General features: G+C 39.0%; 1 long non-coding RNA gene across 5 annotated transcripts in view; it reads right to left on the reverse strand.

Moving 5' to 3' along the window:
• The window catches only part of LOC309647396, a 245271-nt gene that overhangs the window by 128331 nt on the left and 98321 nt on the right, over positions 1 to 18619 (reverse strand). The window contains exon 1 of one of the 5 annotated variants that reach the window (XR_014256013.1): positions 1809 to 5573. The exons of the other annotated variants lie outside the window; for them this stretch is intronic. This is a non-coding gene — a long non-coding RNA (uncharacterized lncRNA). Of the gene's footprint in view, positions 1 to 1808; positions 5574 to 18619 lie in introns of those variants that run through there. 5 annotated transcript variants of the gene reach the window in all.

Below are 18619 nucleotides of genomic sequence, written 5' to 3' on the forward strand. Positions count from 1 at the left end.
AACAGCCAGATGGAAGAGATGCTTAGGGCAAGGGATGTGGGAAAGGGAGCAGAGCTTCCATGCCCTCTCCAGGCATGCCAGTCTCCCCAAATTTCCACATTTTCACTACTCTGTAACAGGTTCTGTAACACTACTTCTGATAATGTCCTTTGCAGGGAAATTTTTTCATCATCACCATCATCAACAAACAGCATTTTTCCTTGCTCAAATGAGAAAGCTTTATATTAAATTGTTTTCTTCTCAAAGTAAAATTCTAGGGACTATCTCACAGAACTGTTTCTGAAGAGGGGAACTGGGATTATGAATGGCCCTAGCCCTGCCATGACTCCAGATGTCACCTGGGGTATCAGAAATATAAGAGATCTACATGATTGTATTTGACTGTCCTATAGACCATCCTATAAACCAAGAGACTCAAACTTGATTGTTCACATACCCCATAAAATTATTCGGAAAAATAATGTATCCCCTTTGCACACTTTCAAATTGACATTTATACTTCTTTCTTCATAAGCTTAAATAGTTGTAAGGAGTGTGACTTCTAGCAGATTGTAAATGCTAAAGTTTAAAAATTAAAGCTATGGCAACCTTTTAAATATATACGATGAAATCTAAGTTGCATAATGGTTTGAAAGCCACCTGTCAGGAAACAGTTGCTTCTTCTTGTTGCTTCTGACCCTGGTGACAAAAGTACCCTACAGAAGCCAGGGCCCTTCATCACAGAAGTGAACAAACAAACCTGGCCCAAGAGTCAAGAGAAGCTAAAAGAGCATCTGTGGAGAGGTGGAATACCTGCAGACCCAGGTGCTGCCTCACACCAAGATGAATTAGTAGATCAGGAACAATGTGCATGAAATACAAAATAGCTGTCACTTCCCATCCTAACTAGAAACATACAAGAAAGAGAATCCTGAGAGACATAGTTCAGCCTAGGCAAGCAGACACATTCCAAAGTCATCACACCATAGCCCTTGCCGGGCATGAGGAGCCAGCCCAGACATGAAGCACATGCTGCCCGCTGTACCCTGAATAATGAAGTCTTTTGTCTCTGACCCAGGAATCTTTTGTCTCCTACCAGCATCCATGAATGAAACTGTGGCAGGCTAACTTGCTAGCTTGCAGGGAAAGTAATATCTCAGACTCTTCACAGCTCTTGACACTACTATTATCAATTTAACAGAATATAAATGAGCTTTCTAAACTTTGAGAAATGTTCATATTTCCTTTCTTTTATTCATATTTCCATTACTTTTCCTTTAGATTTGAACCCTAATGTAAAAAAGTTTAATGCTTGGAAGTCTTTTATTGATCACATCATCACTCTTTATTCAACAGAAATATGTCATAGAAATTATGTTTTTAAAATTTGTTTCATTTCCTATGATTATTATGTCCTAAGTTTTAAAAATTCTTCCATATAATGTAATCATTAAAATTACTATTAGTAAACAACAGATCAAAAATGTAAATGTATTTCAAATTTGAATAAATAATAATCATTAAAAGAAAACTTTTATTGGAAATTAATCATCTATTAATGCAATACTGCTAAAATCAATCCATTCAGAAGCTACCATGTATATTTTTGTTAACAAGAAGTTGAAAATATTAAACATTTTATAGCATGAAGTAAGATTAAGACTGACTATACCTAGAATAAATATTTTGTAATATGATATGATAAAATAATTTTTAATCATCTAATTGAAAAACACATCCTGAATCTAAAAGAAATGGCATAAAAGTTTTGCCTAAGGGTTTTATATAATGTATTCTAAAATTTTCGGTTCTAGAAGCATTCCACTTACATTTAAAAGGTTCTGCAGAACTAACCTGTCAGGCTGTTCAAAGTTCTCTTCTTTCCAGCTAATAAAACAGACTAAGGATGAGTCCTAAGAATAGCTAAAGAGCTGCTTACAGTAAAATACATGAAAAAGGTCATTTTTAGCATTCATTATGTCTTAAAGTGCACTTTGCTTTTGCTCTCACAGAATCTTACATTCTTTGGCAGAAGGAAAGGAATGTAGGAAATGAAGTCATTAAACAAAAATTGTCATAAGTCTCACTATTCCTATATCTGAACCAGAACATCCCACCCTGGCCTAAAACACCAAATTTTACCCTCAATAGCCTAGTGATAGAGAAATATAGGAATCCTTACAGGTTTATTGACATTCATTAATATTTAAAGAGGGCCTCCCTCCCTTTGTTGGAAGCCCAAGAGGTCTGCACATTTTCAATCCTTGGATAAAATTTGGGAAGGGTTAGGGGTCTGATTCTGGCTTATCAACTGGAAGAAGGACTACCGTGAACTCAGGCAAGTTCTCCAGGAATGAGTTATAGGAGAAAGGACCTATGGAATTTAAGGATCTAAACACTGATTCCCTGAAAATTTGCCATGGCCATATACCCCTTGAAAAACATATTCCAGTTGAAACCACTTCTATAAACGCCTTGAGCTTCTACCAAGAAGCTCCACCATTGGGCGATAAATCACAGGAGAATGAGAATAGTGGGACAGAATAGAAGAATAAAGCTGGCAAGAATGCGGCCATCTGAAGGGGTTAGGGGGTGGCTTTCAGTTGGCCAAGGGCAGCGTGAGTTGTGAGCTCCAAGGCTCCCAGGAGGTGGAAGATGGGTATACTGGCTTGGTAAAGGGGTCTAGGTGGGGTCCCAATGGCGCCCACTGCACACCCATGCCCTGGGCTAAGGGCTGAGGATGCAAACTTAAGATGAGCCCGTGCCTTCCGGATGCACTCAAACACAGGATGTATACGTGTAGATAAATAATTCCTCTTAGATCTTTTTTTTTTTTTTTTTTTTTTGTAAAATAGTGCCCTTTCTGTCCTGTTCTTTGAGAACACGAGTATATCTTTTATTTCATTCAATAAACATTTGTCTGCCCACGATCAGCCCGGCACTCTGCTCAGAGCTAGGAAAAAGATTAGAAGGGAAAGCAAGTAAAAGAAGGAAGTAGGGCAGCATTCCTGTCTCAAGGAATCTTTACCATCTCCCTACCTGGCACAGTGTTCATGCCTAACCAACATTTATCAACCCTTGTTTACAGGCTTACTCATTTTTTCCTACATATTTTTTATTGTGGTTAAAATATCTATAGCATAAAACTTACCACTTTAGCCATTTTTAGGTGTATGATTCTTGCTTACTCCGAAAAGCAGTGCTCTCTTCTACCAAGAGCTGGACACTTACCATGGTAATAATTGGGAGTCAGATGACCCTGTCTTTGAGCTTTGGGGGAAAAAATCCCTTAGGCTCTGGAATTCTTACTGCAAAACGAGTTTTCTGCCATGCTACCAGTTATGATTTTTTGGTACAAATATCTCAGGCATTCAACGTGTCCATGTGCAGAGGGGAAAAATTAAATTACCCTTCACTGGGCTAACAACATCAGCACTGCATTCTGATCCTCTAATCTCCACACGCGCTACCATCACAACGGATGGGGTTTCTGTTTGCTGAAAGAATATAAATAATTAAAATCCTGCAGGGAGCAGATTTTTGTTTACAGGGCTCCACTGTCATTCTTGTACCTGGTGGGAGTATGGCAAAATTACATGAGTTTATTAAAAAACAAAAATTGATGGTTCCAGCTCCATTCCTCTGTCCCATGGAATGAGATCACACAACCGCTGCACAGAAGCCAGAGCTGTCAGTATTTAAAGTGCTGTCGTTGGAATGAGTAGGGAAGCTAAATTTGGCGGAATGAGTTCTCAGATGCACAAGCTCCCCATCGTGCCCAGCACTTCCTGGACATCACCACCTCTTGGAGTTCAGATGTTCACGCTAGGAAATGTTGCCAAGCCCAACCTTGGCCCTTGTTGGATGTTCTGTTTCATCAGAACATTTATGATCCCCCCGCATTTCTTAAGATAGAAGCTTACACTGCAGAAACAGTCTAAAGCATACCCCCTACATACAGACTGATCTCCAGATTACCAGTGCAATTGCTGCCTTTGTATACTTATGGACTGATGTGATAACTGAAAATAACTTCCATTAGCACTATAAAAACTCCAGCTGATACCAAATGAATTTCATTTGATACCAGCAGAGAAAAATATTGGCTACTGAGATATTCTTTGTTCATGGTTATTTACAGTTAGCTAGAATCCATGTACAATTCAGCCAGCCAGAAGGCGCCAAATGATTTTCCTCACTCGAGGACCTTGTGTGGAAGGACTTCCACAAAAGGCTGGCGCACCTTTATTTATTGAAACATAGGGACCATTCTTGTCACACCTGGTCCACTACAATACATGGAAATGTCTAGCAATTAAATTCTTTGGCGTAAAAAAGATGTAAACAGGTGTTTGAGAGACGTGTGGTACCTGGACTCTGACATTTTCCCTCCCCATCACCATCCTGTTTTGTAAATTTTGGAAATAGTCAACTAAATGATCAGAGCATTCCCCCAAAACTCTGATTTGGGGCATTTTTAAAATGTAAATATTTCAAATGAACATGTATCGCCACTAAGAATTAAGGGCGAACATTTTGTTATGTTCCCTTCAGAACTTATACATTTTTAAGAATCATCACAGATACCACTGAGGTCCCTCCTTTTGTACCCTCCCTCTCCAGGGGAAACCATTGTCTTAAAGTTGTCTGTTCATGTTGTTATACTTTCAACACATATGCATGTATCATAAACAATTTTACAAGTCTTTAAATAATATGTGTACCTATCTGTCTACAAATTGTCTTCTTCATTCAACATTATGGATTTTTAGATTCTTTGTTGTAAATATACATGCGGTTTACCATTTTAACAATTTTAAGTGTACAATTCAGTGACATTAATCACATTCACAATGTTGTATGACCATCACCAATATCTGTTTCCAGAACTCTTTTGTCATCCCAAAGAGAAATTCTGTACCAACTAAATAATAATTCCCCATTTCTCCCTCCCCCCAGCCCCTGGCCACCACCATTCTACTTTCTATCTCCATGAATTTGCCTGCTCTAGGTAGTCTATATAAGTGGAATCACATGATATTTGTCCTTTAGTTCTGGCTTATTTCACTTAGCATCTCAACAGTATGTTTCTGAGGTTAACACATGTTAATACATACTGATCTAGGTCATTTATCTTAAATATTGTATAGTATTCCACTATATTAGAGACAATAACTTATCCATAACTCTATAGATGGACATTTAAGTTTCAAATTTTTTTGCTGTAACAAAAGCAAAGTTGCAGTGAACAGGAATGATTCACTGGAAGTGGAAACGCAGGTAGGTGCAACTTCAGCATTACCAGAGAGCTGCCAGGTTGCCCTGTATTGTCATTGAACTGACTTACAATCCTACCCTCAGTGGATCCAAGGTCCTGCTTCCCCAAGTCCTTCCTTGCACTGACAGATTTTCATTTAATTTTTGACAGCGTTATGGATGTGAAATGGTATATCATTTTTTTAAACTGTCATTTTTCCTAATTAGTAGTGAAGCTGAGCACCTGTTCATGTTTATTAACCATTTCATGTTTCCTTTCATTTGAAATATCTGCTCATAACCTGTGTGCTCTTTTATTTTTATTTTTTAAAAATTATTTATTTATTTATTTATTTATTTATGACTGTGTTGGGTCTTCATTTCTGTGCGAGGGCTTTCTCTAGTTGCGGCAAGTGGGGGCCTCTCTTCATCGTGGTGCGCAGGCCTCTCACCATCGCGGCCTCTCTTGTTGCGGAGCACAGGCTCCAGACGCGCAGGCTCAGTAATTGTGGCTCACGGGCCCAGCCGCTCCGCGGCATGTGGGATCTTCCCAGACCAGGGCTCGAACCCGTGTTCCCTGCGTTGGCAGGCAGATTCTCAACCACTGCGCCACCAGGGAAGCCCCTGTGTGCTCTTTTAGAGTATTTTTTGCTTTTTTATTGATTTCTGGAGGAGACAGATACATACACTCAAACATAGAGATACCTAGACTATATAGACAGATATTCTGCATAATAATCATTTGACTGCTGTATAAACTTCAGATAACTTTGCTAAACATCCCTGTTATTTCTTTGTTTTCTAGTTCATTAATTTCTGATTCTATCTTTACTACATTTTCCCTTCTACTTTGGTTTACTCTGTTTTTCTTTGTCCTTTTTCTTGATTTGGACACATTTTTTCCAGTTTTTCTTGTTTTCTAATTTGTGCATTTAAGGCTACAAATTTCTCCCTAAGTAAGTTGCTTCAGCTAACCCACAAGCATTGATAGGTCATATTTTAAAATATTTTTTAATGTCCCTGTTGCTGAGTCCTTCCTTTTTATTTCCTTCAGTAGAGGCCTGGAGGCAGTAGAGTTTCTCTTCCTTTGTAGATGTGAGTATGTCTCAATTTGCCTTAACTCTCGGATGGTCAGGATGATGCATGTTCTCCCCCGACCTCTTGAAGACAGTCTTCGGGCACCTCTTGTTGCTGCAGGGAAGCAGCTGTCAATCCGTGTGCCACGTCTCTCTAAGTCATCAGCCTTCCCTCTCAGGTAGAGCATATGATGTTCTTTTTGTCTTTGATTCTTTACATGTTAATTTTGATGCATCTGGGCTGATTTATTTCATTACTCTTTTAGGACTTGGGTATTCCTTAAATCTGAGAACTCAATGTGGAATATTCTCCACCATCATGTGTCTCCTCCAAACTTTCCCCTTTAGGGTAGTACATAGGAGATGGGTCAAAAGAAATGAATGATGCCAGAAGTTAACTGCAATGAGTTTATTTGTATCTATAAAAACACCCCACAAATTTATAAATAGAATGCAATTTTATACTGTGATATATCAGCATGGTGCTAACAAGATGGCAAACTCATAACAAGATAATTTGAGAGATAGCCTCATCCACCAGAGGGCAGACAGCAGAAGCAAGAAGAACTACAATCCTGCAGCCTGTGGAACGAAAATCACATTCACAGAAAGATAGACAAAATGAAAAGGCAGAGGGCTATGTACCAGATGAAGGAACAAGATAAAACCCCAGAAAAACAACTAAATGAAATGGAGATAGGCAACCTTCCAGAAAAAGAATTCAGAATAATGATAGTGAAGATGATCCAGGACCTCGGAAAAAGAATGGAGGCAAAGATCGAGAAGATGAAAGAAATGTTTAACAAAGACCTAGAAGAATTAAAGAACAAACACCTAGAAGAATTAAAGAACAAACAAACAGAGATGAACAATACAGTAACTGAAATGAAAAATACATTAGAAGGAATCAATAGCAGAATAACTGAGACAGAAGAACAGATAAGTGACCTAGACCACAAAATGGTGGAATTCACTGCTGCAGAACAGAATAAAGAGAAAAGAATTAAAAGAAATGAAGACAGCCTAAGAGACCTCTGGGACAACATTAAACGCATGAACATTTGCATTATAGGGGTCCCAGAAGGAGAAGAGAGAGAGAAAGGACCCGAGAAAATATTTGAAGAGATTATAGTCGAGAACTTCCCTAACATGGGAAAGGAAATAGCCAACCAAGTCCAGGAAGTGAAGAGAGTCCCGGGCAGGATAAACCCAAGGAGAAACATGCCAAGACACATAGTAATCACATTGACAAAAATTAAAGACAAAGAAAAATTATTAAAAGCAACAAGGGAAGAACAACAAATAACATACAAGGGAACTCCCATAAGGTTAACAGCTGATTTCTCAGCAGAAACTCTAAAACCCAGAAGGGAGTGGCATGATATACTTAAAGTGATGAAAGGGAAGAACCTACCACCAAGATTACTCTACCCGGTAAGGACCTCATTTAGATTCAACGGAGAAATCAAAAGCTTTACAGACAAGCAAAAGCTAAGAGAATTCAGCACTACTAAACCAGCTCTACAACAAATGCTAAAGGAACTTCTCTAAGTGGGAAACACAAGAGAAGAAAAGGACCTACAAAAACAAACCCAAAACAATTAAGAAAATGGTAATAGGAACATACATATCGATAATTACCTTAAATGTGAATGGATTAAATCCTCCAACCAAAAGACACAGGCTCACTGAATGGATACAAAAACAAGACCCATATATATGCTGTCTACAGGAGACCCACTTCAGACTAGGGACACATAGAGACTGAAAGGGAGGGGATGGAAAAAGATACTCCATACAAATGGAAATCAAAAGAAGGCTGGAGTAGCAATACTCACATTAGATAAAATAGGCCTGAAAATAAAGAATATTACAAGAGACAAGGAAGGACACTACATAATGATAAAGGGATCAATCCAAGAAGAAGATATAACAATTATAAATATATATACACCCAACATAGGAGCGCCTCAATACATAAGGCAAATGCTAACAGCTATAAAAGAGGAAACTGACAGTAACACAATAATAGTGGGGGACTTTAACACCTCACTTACACCAATGGACAGATCATCCAGACAGAAAATTAATAAGGAAACACAAGCTTTAAATGACACAATAGACCAGATAGATTTAATTGATATTTATAGGACATTCCATCCGAAAACAGCAGATTACAATTTCTTCTCAAGTTCACATGGAATATTCTCCAGGATAGATCACATCTTGGGTCACAAATCAAGTCTTGGTAAATTTAAGAAAACTGAAATCATATCAAGCATCTTTTCCAAACACAACGCTATGAGATTAGAAATCAATTACAGGGAAAAAAACGTAAAAAACACAAACACTTGCAGGCTAAACAATATGTTACTAAACAATCAAGAGATCACTGAAGAAATAAAAAAAAAAACCTAGAGACAAATGACAATGAAAACACGACAATCCAAAACCTATGGGATGAAGCAAAAGCAGTTCTAAGAGGGAAGTTTATAGCAATACAATCCTACCTCAAGAAACAAGAAAAATCTCAAACAATCTAACCTTACACCTACAGAATGAAGAACAAACAAAACCCAAAGTTAGTACAAGGAAAGAAATCATAAAGATCACAGCAGAAATAAATGAAATAGAAACAAAGAAAACAATAGCAAAGATCAATAAAACTAAAAGCTGGTTCTTTGAGAAGATAAACAAAAGTAATAAAACTTTAGCCAGACTCATCAAGAAAAAGAGGGAGAGGACTCAAATCAATAAAATTAGAAATGAAAAAGAAGTTACAATGGACACCACAGAAATACAAAGCATCATAAGAGACTACTACAAGCAACACTATGCAAATAAAATGGACGACCTGGAAGAAATGGACGAATTCTTAGAAAGGTATAAACTTCCACGACTGAACCAGGAAGAAATAGAAAATATGAACAGACCAATCACAAGTAATGAATTGAAACTGTGATTAAAAATCTTCCAACAAACAAAAGTCCAGGACCAGATGGCTTCACAGGTGAATTTTATCAAACATTTAGAGAAGAGCTAACACCCATCTTTCTCAAACTCTTCCAAAAAATTGCAGAGGAAGGAACACTCCCAAACTCATTCTATGAGGCCACTATCACCCTGATACCAAAACCAGACAAAGATACTACAAAAATAGAAAATTACAGACCAATATCACCGATGAATATAGATGCAAAAATCCTCAACAAAATACTAGCAAACAGAATCCAACAACACATTAAAAGGATCATACACCATAATCTAGTGGGATTTATCCCAGGAATGCAAGGATTCTTCAATATATGCAAATCAATCAATGTGATACACCATATTAATAAATTGGAGAATAAAAACCATATGATCATCTCAATAGATGCAGAAAGAGCTTTTGACAAAATTCAACACCTATTTATGACAAAAACTCTCCAGAAAGTGGGTATAGAGGGAACCTACCTCAACATAATAAAGGCCATATACGACAAAACCATAGCAAACATCATTCTCAATGGTGAAAAACTGAAAGCATTTTCTCTAAGATCAGGAACAAGCCAAGGATGTCCAATTTTGCCACTATTATTCAACACAGTTTTGGAAGTCCTAGCCATGGCAATCAGAGAAGAAAAAGAAATAAAAGGAATACAAATTGGAAGAGAAGAAGTAAAACTGTCACTGTTTGCAGATGACATGATACTATACATAGAGAATCCTAAAGATGCCACCAGAAAACTACTAGAGCTAATCAATGAATTTGGTAAAGTGGCAGGATACAAAATTAATGCACAGAAATCTCTTGCATTCCTATACACTAACAATGAAAGATCAGAAAGAGAAATTAAGGAAACAATCACATTCACCATTGCAACAAAAAGAATAATATACCTAGGAATAAACCTACCTAAGGAGGTAAAAGACCTGTATGCAGAAAACTATAAGACACTGATGAAAGAAATCAAAGATGTCACAAACAGATGGAGAGATATACCATGTTCTTGGATTAGAAGAATCAATATTGTGAAAATGACTATACTACCCAAAGCAATCTACAGATTCAATGCAATCCCAATCAAATTACCAATGTCATTTTTTACAGAACTAGAACAAAAAATCTTAAAATTTGTGTGGAGACACGAAAGACCCCAAATAGCCAAAGCAGTCTTGAGAAAGAAAAACGGAGCTGGAGGAATCAGGCTCCCAGACTTCAGACTATACTACAAAGCTACAGTAGTCAAGACAATATGGTACTGGCACAAAAACAGAAATATAGATCAATGGAATAGGATAGAAAGTCCAGAGATAAACCCACACACTTGTGGTCAATTAATCTATGACAAAGGAGGCAAAGATATACAATGGAGAAAAGACAGTCTCTTCAATAAGTGGTGCTGGTAAAACTGGACAGCTACATGTAAAAGAATGAAGTTAGAACACTTCCTAACACCATACACAAAAATAAACTCCAAATGGATTAAAGACCTAAATGTAAGACCAGACGTTATAAAACTCTTAGAGGAAAACACAGGCAGAACACTCTTTGACATAAATCACAGCAAGATCCTTTTTGACCCACTGCCTAGAATAATGGAAATAAAAACAAAAATAAACAAATGGGACCTAATAAAACTTAAAAGCTTTTACACAGCAAAGGAAACTATAAACAAGACAAAAGACAAACCTCAGAATGGGAGAAAATATTTGCAAACGAATCAACGGACAAAGGATTAATCTCCAAAATATACAAACAGCTCATGCAGCTCAATATTAAAAAAACAAACAACCTAATCAAAAAATGGGCAGAAGATGTAAATAGACATTTCTCCAAAGAAGACATACAGATGGCCAAGAGGCACATGAAAAGCTGCTCAACATCACTAATCATTAGAGAAATGCAAATCAAAACTACAATGAGGTATCACCTCACACCAGTCAGAATGGCCATTATCAAAAAATCTACAAACAGTAAATGCTGGCAAGGGTGTGGAGAAAGGGAACCCTCTTGCACTGTTGGTGGGAATGTAAACTGATACAGCCACTATGGGGAACAGTATGGAGGTTCCTTTAAAAAACTAAAAATAGAATTACCATATGACCCAGCAATCCCACTACTGGGCATATACCCAGAGCAAACCATAATTCAAAAAGACACATGCACCCCAATGTCCATTGCAGCACTATTTACAACAGCCAGGTCATAGAAGCAACCTAAATGCCCATCAACAGACGAATGCGTAAAGAAGATGTGGTACATATATACAAAGGAATATTACTCAGCCATAAAAAGGAACGAAATTGGGTCATTTGTAGAGATGTGGATGGACCTAGAGACTGTCATAGAGAGTGAAGTAAGTCAGAAAGAGAAAAACAAATATCGTACATTAACGCATATATGTGGAATCTAGAAAAATGGTACAGATGAACCAGTTTGCAAGGCAGAAATAGAGACACAGATGTAGAGAACAAACGTATGGACACCAAGGGGGGAAAGCTGGGTGGGGGGTGGGGGGCTGGGGGAAGGTGGTGGTGGGATGAATTGGGAGATTGGGATTGACATGTATACACTAATATGTATAAAACAGATAACTAATAAGAACCTGCTGTATAAAAAATCATTTAATTTTTTAAAAAAAGATAATTTGAGGAGGTTTACTTGGAAAAGGTCTGTTTACAAAGGCCTGGGCTAGAAGGAAGGGAACCACAGGAATAGCACAGTAACCTGGGGTTAATAACCAGAGCTATTAACACACCTAGGCCAAAAGGATGAGTGAAGAAAGCAGGTACATGCAACTGGAAGGGAAGCCACCTTGATATGAGCAATGACCTTTGATTCAGGGACACAGCCAGCCTGACGTGACTTCACAGGGGGGGAAGCCAGGGCTTTTAAAAATGACCTCATTCTTCTGCTCCCTCCAGTGTCAGGACAATGTTCCTGTAGGTCAGCTGTCTAGACAGAGAGCATGTGCTAGCAGAGAAAAGAGCTGCAGAAACAGGTGGAAAATATGCATTAGTGTGTTTACTGTATCTCCTAAAATAAAGTTCCCTATGGATATTTGAAAAGTGTCTACTTTCTGTAAACCTGTAATCATGGAAATTAAAAGCAAATTGGTGCATCTTCTTTCTGCATTCCTGAGCACGTACAAACCCAACTTACACCTTATCATTTTAAAAAGACATTGGAAATGCTGTGCTTGTTTCGCTTCTCTATTGATCGTGGCAAGCTGTTTCTGAGAGGGCATCAAGAGACATTTAGACCTTTTGTAGAATACTATAGGTTCTTTCCATGAACTTATCTCCAAAATTTAGGGCCATTCTCCCAATCATCCACAGCATGAATAGGCTCTTTCTTCAGCTTTTGTCTTCTAGTCACGGTATGTATTCAAACAATTTTTGTTGAATAAATTAATGAATAGTTGAAAAATTCCTGATATTCTTTTCACTCTTTCTTCCAGTGGATCATCCCTGATACCCCAGAATTTCCAGCATGGCCACGTAGGAGGAGAAACCCAAGGAACCACAGAAACATATTACTTTATAAGATACTTTTGTTATTATTGTTATTACTGTGGATGAGAGAAAGGAAATTATGGACTAGTAAGTAAATTATAAATTTCCCAAGAAAGGGATAGTTTTGAATTACTCGTAGATTTCCCATTCTCAAAAAAAGTAGTAACATCCTCCTCACAGTGTTCCTATCTGGTTAATTGATTTAGATGTCAAATGGCCTCTAAGAACCTGACCTAGGACCCTTAGACGCCTTAAATTAATAACCAAAAGATGAATAAGCAGTTGTTTTTTTCTTCTCATTATTTCCCCCAAATTAATTTTAGTGACATTCTGGAAACTCTGATTTTGAGACTGTGAAATTTGTTCAATTTCCTAAAGCCAGAAAATAATGGTATAATGTCTCATAAAAGGTAATTGGTACTTCCAAATCTCCACATACTTAATGAACTATTTGAAACTATAAAATAAAAAGACATTATGAATGGTAGAGAAATTGTGCAAATGTACAAAACTGACTCAATAGCTCATCTAAAACAGGAAGCAATTGCAAACAGCCTAATGTATTCAGCTAAGAAGCTGAAAGAGGATCTTCTCCAAAGCCTCCTGTTTAGAGGATTTCTACTCTGAACTATTTGCACATATAGGGCTCCAAGTATATTTGCACAGCACTCTTACAGATGCAGTAAGGAAAAAATAAGACACATTCCCTGTCCTCAAGGAGCTGACATCCAGGTGGTGAGACAAAACCTCCAGATATAGAAGACTAATGTAAACAAGATGTCCGGTGGCATGCAAAGATGAGTGTGGTGAACACCATATACAGCAGCCACTCAGCGGGGAGAGAGACCCTGATGGGGAAGGCGCAGTGGCCAGGCATCCAACCACTGGCAGAGTTGAGCCATGGACTCAGGGCTGAGCATGGCGCTCTGGGAAGCTGACGAGGAAACCAATTTGATGGGAACAAGAAATGTTGGAGAGTGGCGAAAAAATGTCTACAGACATTGGGACAGGGCAGGAATAAGCAACCCACAGACTGGCAACACACTTATATCTGAAATACACAATGAACTCCTACAACTCAACACTAAAAAGATAAACAATCAGTGTGTTTTGAAGGGCAAAAGACTTGAACAGGTACATCAAATGACAAATGTATCTACAATGGCCAATGGTCACATGAAAAAGTGCTCAACATCATTAGTCATGAGGGAAATACAAATTAAAAGAAAAATGAAGTGTCACTTGGCACCCACAGAATGGCTAAAATGAGTAAAACTGACAATACCAAGGGTTGACAAATGTTGTGAAGCAACTGGAATCCTCATGTATTGCTAACGGGAACAGAAAATGGAAAAACCAGTTTGGAAAACAGTTTGGCTGTTTCCTATAAAATTAAATACACACTTACCTTGCAACCCAGCTATTCTACTCCTGGTCATTTGCCCCTAAAAAACTGAAAACGTTATGTCCAGAAAAAGATATACACACATCTGTGGCAACTTTATTAATAATAACGAAAAACTAGAAAAAAACTCAAACTTCCATCAACAGGAGAATGGATAGTGTAGATATATCTACACAATAGAATATACACAATAAGAAAGAACAAACCCTTGCACAATATGGATGAATCCCAGAAATAGTACGCTGAGAAGTCCAGAGTAGGCAGTTACTGATATTGCCCAATAGTTCAGTGATGCCTCAGGGACCCAGGCTCCTTCTCTCTTTCTGCACCACCCTTACCATCCTGACTTTCATTCTCATGATCACAAGAGAGCTGCCACAGCTCTAGACATCAGATTCATGTCAAAGGGGGGAGAAAGAAGGGAAGGGCAGCACCAGCTCCATCTGTCTACTTCTTATCAGACTTTCACTTAACAGTTCTCTTTTATGGCTTTCACATGTTTTGCCAGAACTACATCACATAGCAACCCCTATGAAAGCCAGAAAGAAGAATTACCCATCTTGATTTACACCAATTTTGATTTCTCTTCTTAGAGGTAGGGCATATTATCACCCAGAGCAAAATCAGAGTTCTTTCAGCAAGACAGACAGGAGGAATGGATCTCCCACCAACAACTAGCTGTGTCAGCCATACAACTTCAAAGTCGAAACATATCAATCTAAGTCCCTTGGGCCTGGGACTAGGAAGAAACAATAAGGAGATCGAATGGCCTGAGCCACATTGGAGGCACCCTCTAGGAGTCAGGGCACTTCCTCTCAGGCAGACACCAAGAAATTCATTCAGTACAAAGGAAGAAAACAGTGGCATCCTCAAACAGGATATTTTGAAATACTGTAGCTGCTGAGTAATGAGAAGCAAGGACCAAGATGTGTGAAGTCCCAGTGCTATGTGTTGACATTAAGAAACAAGTTAGATTAAGGAATTTAAAGACGGAAAAACAAGGGTGTATTAGTCAGCTGGGGCTACCATAAGAAAATGCCAGAGATTGGGCAGCTGCCACAACAGAAATTTATTTCTCACAGTTCTGGAGGCTGGAAGCCCAAGATCAAGGTACCAGCCAGTACGGTTCTTGGCGAGGACTCTCTTCCTGGCATGCAGATAGCTGCCTTCTTGCTGACACTGGCATTAACATGCACACTCGAAGAGTGCACCATGCACTCCCAGCAACTGAGTTCTTTTCCCTCCTTCCTATAGGAGAGACTTTGCTGTTCCGAGGCAAAGCCATCAGAGCTGAACCCTCTGTGCTTCACGAGCCATACTTTATGTTCCATACAATGAAAAAAATATAACTGCCCCTTTGTCATTGTCTCATAAGAACATGGATGCATTTTAGCTGAAACAGGTTTAATAATCTTCTAATCCAGTGGTGTCCAAACTCCCTTTAGCAGCAGAACCCTGTTTTCCAGTGAAATATTCTGCAAAGCCCCAGTAACTACAAGAGAAGAAAGGAGTGCCACTGGGCTAAAACACAGATGCAGACCATTCTCACAGCCCCCCAGGGAGGCCCTAAGTGCCTTCATGATACTCTAGATCTCAAAAGAGCCTGGTTTGCAAAGTATTTCTCTAGTCTGTTTCTGAGACTTCTTGAGCCTCTTTTGACTCCTTATACATCTTGGGGAATAGAATCAGGCCTTTCCTGTCAATCGTCAGAGTCAGGAGCCTAGTAGGGAAGACTAGGCAAGAGAATTAAGACTGAAAATTTCCCATTACCTCTTAGCTGAAATCAACTGAGAACTCTGCGTGCTAAAATAGCTGAAGGGAAAAGTAGAGCCCATCTCTCCCAGGCAGGAGATGAACATTTAAAAAAATAATAAAAGTAAAATATATATGGGTGGATTACTGACTTGGATGGGGCAGGTGTGAATCCAGTTTTGAATCCTGGTTGAATGGCGTGGGGGTAAGAGGCCTGAGACCTTGTTCACTGGTCATCTGCCCATCCCTACTCAACAAAAGTGGAAGTCTCAGAAGCACCTCTACAGAACACTAAGTCTCCACAGGACACATTTTGAAACCCGTCCTTCAACACTAATGCCCATAATACTAATAGGCATAGTAAATACTAGCAAGAAATAATGCTTCTCAGTGGGGCTATCCAAGAGAGATCATGCCCCAAATCAAGTTGGCCTTAGCATTCTTCACTCTTCCTTCTGCCCTCTTGTCTACTCTCAAACACAAAATACTCTCTCCTGCTGAAGAGAAAAGATACCAGATGAACTTGCTTATACGAAAGTATGGGGGCATCATGGCTCACCCCATTCATGACAATTCTAGAGAGACCAGAGGAAAGAGGACAAACTTGAAAACAAGCAAATAAAGCATCTAAAGAAAAACTGAAAACACAGGGGGTAAGGAAATTCACAACCACAAGTCCCCTCAAGTCACAGCTTAGAGGAGACACCTCCTTCAATTACTAAAGTAGAGTTTAAGAAGCTGGTATGAAACAGCCTCGAGGAGACTCCATTCAAGCAGATCTCCATGCACTTATAGTTTAATCAAGAGTTTAACAAACATTTATTGAGCACCTACTATATGCAGAGCACTTTTTCAGCACTGGGGAGACAGAGATTAAGGACACTGGTCCCTTCCTTAAATGAACTCAAAAATCCAATGAAAGAAAAAAGACAAATAGTTGAAGGGAAAAGAATGTGAAGATATATTTTTAGAGAGGAAGACACTAACTCATTTGGGAAGTTGGTAGGGTGAGATATGCCTTCACAAAGGGGTAATGTTTAAGGAGAACTTTGAATAATAAATGAAAGTTCGACCACCAACTAAGAAAGAAAGTTTATTCCAGGACCCAAGACACGTGTAACTGGGAAACTTTTGAAAGCATGAGTGGCATGCTATAGTTTATTTAGATACATTACCCCAGTGGAATGTGGAACATGTATTTGGGGGTATGAAAGCAAACTTGGGTTTAAGGAGCCTGGTTAGAAAGCTGATTTAATAATACAGGCAATATATGATGGAAGTCTAGGGCAGTAGTAGAGGTGCTGGCTTTAACATATCTTTAAGCCATAAAATGGGAAGAAATTGATGACCAAGGGGGAATGGATGGAAGAGAAATTGAAAACAACTCATGCGCATCTCCTCCATCTCCCCATCACACCAAGTTGCTTTTTCCTCTATGTCACTGTCTCCATTTGCACACTATCACTCACCCAGTTCCCAAGCCAGAAACTGGAGAGACAGTCTTAATTCTTCTCTTTTCTTTATCCTGACATTCAATCAGCAAATCCTGTGGAATCAACAGCTGATTATTTCTTAAATATGGTTACTTCTTACAACCCACTTGACAATGCTGAATTTTACTTGAGTCCCGTGTTCATGTAAATCATGGATGATTAATAAGTCCCCCTACCCTGTTGTTTTCTGGGTAACAGCTTATTGCAAAGAACCCCCACCCCTTCCCCAGATGACACAGGCAAGGCTCATGGACGTCCCCTTGTTTACCTATGACAAGGCTACACACAGACCCTCCAAATTCCCATTCCTTGCCTCATAAACGATTGCTTGTCCCCACTGATCAACCAGAATAAAATGCCCATTAACGTGACTTGATCAAACTTTAGTCCAGCTTCTCTCCTTCCTTTAGAGCCCTGAACTTGGATTCACCCTCGGCCTGAGTCAGCATACAGCCCCCTCCTTAAAGGTTAATCCCAAAATAGGCTGAACTCAGGGTAAAACTGATCTACTGTCCTATATCATGCCACCCTCCTTGTTCATCCCACTTGCCCACAGCTGGTTCTTTCCAGCCTTGTTCACTCCTCTCTGTAAAAGAGAAACCTTTCCTGCCTGACCTTGGAGATGCTTAAAGGTCTCAGAGCCAGAGAGTTCTCTTTATTGCAATAGCTCCCATTTCTCCCTGTTGCAATAATAGTGTCCAATAAAGTCTCTCCCTCCTTAATTTGAATTTGTTTTATTTGGCACAATGCGTCACCCTTGGCCAAGTCATCATTCTCTCTCTCCTGATAGACTACATTGGACTTCAAACTGCTCTGGCCACTTCCCTTCCAGCCAACGTGTTTCATTTCCCACACTCCGCTCACAAGACTCCACAGGGCATGACCCCTGCCTACCTGTCCAGTCTCGTCTCTCACTGCTCTTCCCCATGCTGGGGAAGCCATTCCAGGCTATCTCTCAACTACTTAAACATAACACACTCTCTTGTCTTTGGACCTTCCAACATGCTGATTCCCATGCCTAGCTACTCACTGTGGCCAAATAGCTATTATCTGAGCTTTGAGGTATCAGCTTTGAGGTCTCCTGATATGTAATCCCATAGCTCACTTTAATAATAGTTTGTACTCTACTAGATAGCAAACTATGCAAAGCAAGGACC

The sequence above is a fragment of the Balaenoptera physalus genome, assembly GCF_965194825.1.
Source record: "Balaenoptera physalus genome assembly, chromosome: 18".
NCBI lineage: Eukaryota > Metazoa > Chordata > Mammalia > Artiodactyla > Balaenopteridae > Balaenoptera > Balaenoptera physalus.